We start from the raw sequence: 6137 nt of genomic DNA, 5'->3' as shown, positions 1-6137 counted from the left end.
GATCGAAGCGTCCAACGGATCCCTCCCTCGCTCACGTGCTCCCGTGCCGTGCCGGGCTGGGTCGTGCCCGTGCCGGCCTGTTACTGGGCGTGCCGTGCCGGGCTGGCACGCGTGCCAGGCATAGCAGCCCAGGCACAGCCCAAGCAGGGCCGCGTGCCAGGCACGGCCCACATAGCCTCGTGCCGTGCCGGCCCGTGACGGGCCAGGCACACGGGCTATCGTGCCGGCCCGCCAGAACCGGCCCGTTTGGCCAGGTATACGGTGATGGTGCCGGAGGGACGACCCGGAGACAAGGGCTACTCACCTCTCGTACGTGGAGTACTCCCCCCTTTCCCTCTTCATGGGGTAGCGATCAGGAGGCGAATTGGGCAGTGCGGCGATATATACAGTGCGAGCTCGGCGACGGCAACAACCTTCTCCGGCGTCCCTGTCCGCCGTCGGAGGTCTTCTCACCGTTAAGGTACCCTCCTCTTATTCCTTCCCCTTTCCTCCATGAATTTCTGAATTTTTAGGGTTAGGGTTCTTGTTTTTTTGAGGATGGACAAAGAAAGAGGAAGTAGACCAAGAAAGGAGATGAAAGAAAAGAGGGGAGCTTGCGTGTTTGAGGGGGTGATGGGGTAGACCTTCGCTCGATTGTGGGATCATTTGAAGGAGGTGGAAATCATGCAGGAGGAGAAGGAGAGGAGAAGCTCAACGATGAGGAGGAACAACATTAGTATCTTCCTCGCTCCAGCCAAAGGTGATAGCCCTGTTTCCTATTTTCCTCTCTGTTTTGGATGAATTGTTCCTTCTTTCTTCCCTGGAGCTCCACTAGTACAAAAAACAAAGAGCCATGGCCAACCGTTTTCACTTAGATTGGAGTTGGGATGCTGCTTCTATATTTAGGATGGTCATTCCATTAATTATGTTGAATCTGCTTTGTTGTAGAAGAAGGCACAAAAGGAAACCATAAAGGGTAAAACACAAGAAAATTTGAAAGAACAAGACGAATGCTGCGAGCAACAAAGAAATCACTCCCCAATAAGAAGTACTCCCTCCGTCCCGAAATGTAAGACGTTTTTTGATACTATGATAGTGTCAAAAAGCGTCTTACATTTTGGGACGGTGGGAGTACAAATCATTCAAGCCCAAGTTAGTTTTATCTTAATGCACAATCTCACTAACTCCCTATACTGTTTTGTTAGGTTTCCAGTCCGCCAAACACTGTCATCGGGGCTGATCTTACCTCTGAATAGATTGAAATTTAAACTTTTTGATTCAAGAATCTTGCTAAAGGACATAAATGTGTCTTTTCTTAAACGTTGACTTGTCCTGAACACTACAGTGAGGCTGCAGAACTCTCTAGTGAGACATGGTAGCAACTAGCGAATGGCAAGATGCAGAATATGGTTTTCCTTATCCAATTCATAGAAGCACTAACCTTCTGTGAAAGCACGACATAAACCTGTAGTACACTAAACTTTCTCAGGTTTGCTTCTCACATTTTTACACCGAGCTTAAGGCGAATGATAAATGGTTAAGCACCTATTTATTTCTAGTTTTGATCTGTTGATACACACTAAACAGAAGGATATAGCTGGATGTGCTCCTATTTTACGTCGATGTAAACAAGCGATGCAATCGATGTCGCATGCAAGTTTGGAATATGTATTTCTTGTACATGCTCCTATTTTTTGTTGGGCCCATATCTCTTACCTTGTCTCTCAGAATTCGTACATTAGCTCGTGAACGTGGCTGAATCCATACGGTATGCTAGAGTTTTGTATGTGGCTGGTTGGAAACATTAGTTGGTATACACGGACCATCTCCTAGCTTGTCAATATTCATGCAAGCTGAGTTGGATTTATTTTAGTTACCATGAGGTGGACCCTGACCCTCATCTAGCCTGTCAAACTTTGCTGATTTTTTTAACCCGCCCTTAGTCCAGGAAAAAATCTTCTATAACAATAATTTTTCATTTTTCATTCAGGTTGTTTGTTTTCTGTAGCATAAATCATATTGGAATGTACTTTTTTTGGCAAGTAATCATGCAATTCTAGCTAGACTCCATCAATTTAATTTATTCCTTCCCCATGGTACTGTAAAGAAGATCCACACAATCATTTTTGCTTTCGAATCTTATATACTGGAAGACGTTGACTTTGTTCACATTTAACCTATTTTCCTATCTTACAGAGCAATCCATTCAAATATTGTTAATTTCTTCTTCCTCGTAATTTTTTACCACTATACCACTAGAATAGAGATGTGAGTTTATTTAGTTCCATACTTCCATTTGATATTGATTCATCTATTTGCTTGGCGGTTTTGGCATTTTGCCTTACAATTATGTGTGCCTGGTCAATTATGTGTTTCATTTTAATGACTCTTTGGTGCCAGACAATGTCTAGTTCAATATGATGACTTCCAGTGTTGTACCTCACACAACTTGATAAAAGACACGGTTTAGTGTGCATTGAAACAGTGATTACAGAGTTTGGCCTGTTTATCTTATTTCTCTCTATATTTTTGATTCATACCGTGGAGGCAGCGTGTTATGGATTCATGTGATTCCGATAAATTTTGTACATCCAAAATCCCTCTATGATATCTTTGATTTTGACATTGTTTCCAGTTTAGGATACCGAAGCCTGCTAATCCTTTTAAGGGCCTGTTCGGAAGCGCTCCGGCTCCGCGCTTCTCCGAAAGCGGGCGGGGAGCTGGCCGAATGCCGGATGCTTCAAGAAGCCTGCTCCGCGGAGCAATTCCGGACGCAGTGCAATTTTCTGGAGCTACTCCAGCCCAGCTTCACGAAAACCAGGAGCAGAAGTTGCTCTTTATTATATCCCAATGCCCTTCCGAAGTGGCATGTGTAACGATTCGATATGAGCGGAGCGAACCAGCGTCCTCGCAGGGTGATCTGACTGTGGGGTCCTCTCCTCTCTGGCCCATGTTGACGGAGCAGAATCTGCCGCTGCTGCCGAACGCTTATCACCTCCCGTGAGAAGCTGGCTGGCTGAGAAGCTGGCCACTTGGGAAGCGAGAGAGCTTCCGAACGGGCCCTAAGTGTTATATGTGCTTCTTTGTTGGTGGTATTTTGTTCGTATACTTCTAAGAACTGAAAATATTCTGTTTTTCAGGTATCTGTTCAAACGGATGACGGTTAATGTATGAGGGATAGAGAATTACAGAGCAATGTCTTCGTCTTTAATAACCAGAATAAATATTCATGTTTTGGTTAGAAGAAAAGTGAACCTAAAGGGTACAGTACTATTAATAGGATACTATGTTGGTTACAGGCTTACAGCCCATGGATAATAATGTTCCAGTCGCTGGAGAGATTGCTAAATAGATAAGTTGATGTAAAATTTCTGGTCACCTGCAAATTAAGCTGCTTGAAGATCAAGTTCGACAGTAATCAGCTTTCAAGTTAGGTAGTATTCCTTTTTAGAATGTGTAATTATATGCCTAATATTGTTGATCAATTTATTATTTGCAACTTCTATAGGAAAAAAGTTTCCCCTTGTAGAACAATTATGTATCTCGGGGACATGAGTGTTTTGGTAGCATTCAGATAGTCATTGGTAGTGTAGCTATGATACAGTTGAATAAGTGTTACGGATGATAGACCTTCCTATTGATGTCGTCAAGTGGTATCTCTACGATATTGGAATTTTGTAAAGCATCGAGTTGTATTAGTAGGATTGAACAGGAAATATTATTCTGCTTGCATGAGTGTTTTGTCACCTCACAGTACATTGAGAAGGCCAGTGAAGAAACTTCTAAGAGTACAAAATACGCACCTATAAAAAGTACAAAACATACAGCAGTTGAATGTGTATTACGGAGGTATCTATTGTTGTCGTCAAGTGCTTAGGGAATCGTCGGTGTTGTTGTTCATTGTTAACACATTCTTTGAATTTTTCAGAGCTATCTATTGAAATATGATTACTTTCTTTGTCCTTGGGAACTTTTTACAACTGCCATAGATAATCGTCTATTTATTTCGGTCTAATATTTATTTATTTTTCTTCTAATATTTATGTAGTTCCTTGTAACATGTGGCTGATGGATTATGAAGATTACCTTTCAAACTAATGCTTCTCTTCTCAGCTTACATTTTTTTCATGCATCTCCCATAAAGAAACACGACAGAGAAGTCACGAGGAGCTGCAATATATGTGTACATGTAACTATTGTCCAGGCCCTGGAACCTTTTCAATAACCTTTGCTGAAACTGTAGGGTCATCCAGACGTGGATGTTGTAAAGGCTAACTGGAAATACAGCAAAAACTGTATAGTCATCCGATGTGGTTTTGTAACCTCTAATTCGAAATCCAGTGTCCGCAGTTTGTCATGGTTGAACCACTGCCCATCTCGAGAAGGACGAGAGGAACTTAGTTTTCTCTATAGATTGAATCTGTACGTGCTACTTTGTCAAGCAATGAATCAAATTTATTGTGTCTGTAATTTTTATGTAAACTCGGATCATCTTTGTTCATTGTTACACCGATGTAGTCATGTCATTTTTATGTCTTGGCAACAACGCTCAGGAAATTTTTTGTGTGGTCTACAGCTAATGAGTAGAACACACAATGTGGTCCGGTAGACAACTTGTTGTGTAGAACACCGGAGGAAACTGCAGAGCATGAATCCAAGACCAAGAAAGCAACATATTGTTTCTGAGATACACTGAACAAGACACTTTGCTACCAGGATAACACGATGGTGAAATCTGTCTTCCCGTTACAAATTTCAGTTCTATCCAGATCTTGTTAGACTGAATAACCAAAGTCCAACTGAATGCCATGGTCCATCCATGGCATTAGGATTTAGAATTCTTCTATCTTCTTCTGGCATTGGCACGGCTTTAGTCAAGCTTCTGATTGCACGCAAGCATCGACAGATGGAGCAGCTGCACATGGTTGTGGTTGTGCTCTGTCAGTGTACAAAAGTAGGGGTCCCTTTTTATCCCTTTACTTGTGCGCGGGCAGTCGCTGCCCCACGCCCCTGGCCACGCTTGGCGGGGCAGAGGAAGCAAAGGCACAAGACGACCAGAGCAACGCCAAGCCAGAAACACAAAGAGCACAAGGGCAAGGTGGACTCCCCCGACAAGGCCCTTGCCGGGGCGGCCTCCACAGCACCGGCAAGAACCTTGCCGGAGCAACTTGCCCAACGCCAGCAGGGCCGCCACCCTTGAGCCTGAGAGTTCCGACGCCCTCAACCACATTGGAACCAAAGCTCGGGAGGCGCCTCCATGATGGCATGCAGATCTTTGTGAAGACCAAAAGATGCAAGACTAGATGAGAATCAGAAGACGGAGATCCTCGGCGAGATCCTTGCCGAGGATACCCACGAGACCCCCCGGCAAGACCCTTGCCGGGGACGCCCACGACGCCGCGGCAAGACCCTTGCCGAAGACATCCGCGGGGCCGCAGCCAGGCCCACACCAGCCAAGACTCCACCACCGTTTCCATGCAGCTGCCAGCCCACCAACTAGGCAAGCACCTGCGTGGTGACGTGCGGCCTTTAGGCCAACTCAGCAAGCACCTGCGTGGTGGCATGCAGATCTTCATGAAGACTCTGCCACCGTGCCAACTCAGCAGCCAGCCAGCGTGGCACTACACCCCTCATCAGCTCGGACACGCGTCGAAGCCAGGCGAGGCGGCGACAGCTGGGACGAGCTTCCTTGCCGTCCCCCATAAAGCAAGAAGGGCACGTCGGCAGCGCATTAAATGCGTTTGTCCTACGGTACCAGGAGATAGACTCGACTACTGTATAACTTTCCACCTCCTGTGTGCCACTGTGGCAGCCCCTTTTGACTATAAAAGGAGGCCCGCGGCGTACTGAGGAAGAATTTGGACTTTTTGGACCCTGCACGCCTTGTAGCTAGTCCAAGAACACCAGATAAACATAAACTAGCAGGAGTAGGGCATTACGCATCACTTGCGGCCCGAACCTGGATAATCCCCCTGCGTTGATCTCTCAATCCCGCTCTTTCCACAGCCCCGCGCCCGCCAACCGTAGCAAAAGGGATTCCTCGTGATCCCGTACGTGTCGTTTCCCCCCGACATGCTCGTTCTCGTAAGCGGCACGAGCATCCCGCCATTGCCGCTACACCACTCCACATGCTTCCTTCCTGGTGCTGCTATATCCGT

General features: G+C 45.7%; 1 long non-coding RNA gene across 2 annotated transcripts; it reads left to right on the top strand.

Moving 5' to 3' along the window:
- Positions 1-294: 294 nt before the first annotated feature.
- On the top strand, positions 295-3711 carry LOC123097437 (uncharacterized). Of its 2 annotated transcripts, none has more exons than XR_006447191.1 (2): positions 295-460; positions 537-3711. It is a non-coding gene; the product is annotated as an uncharacterized lncRNA (long non-coding RNA). The 2 variants fall into 2 exon arrangements; XR_006447190.1 differs by having other exon boundaries at positions 519-3711.
- The last annotated feature ends 2426 nt before the right edge of the window (positions 3712-6137 follow it).

Source organism: Triticum aestivum, chromosome 4D (genome assembly GCF_018294505.1).
Source record: "Triticum aestivum cultivar Chinese Spring chromosome 4D, IWGSC CS RefSeq v2.1, whole genome shotgun sequence".
Taxonomy (NCBI): domain Eukaryota; kingdom Viridiplantae; phylum Streptophyta; class Magnoliopsida; order Poales; family Poaceae; genus Triticum; species Triticum aestivum.
Note: the sequence above shows the minus strand (reverse complement) of the source record. Positions and strands in the feature narration are given on the sequence as shown.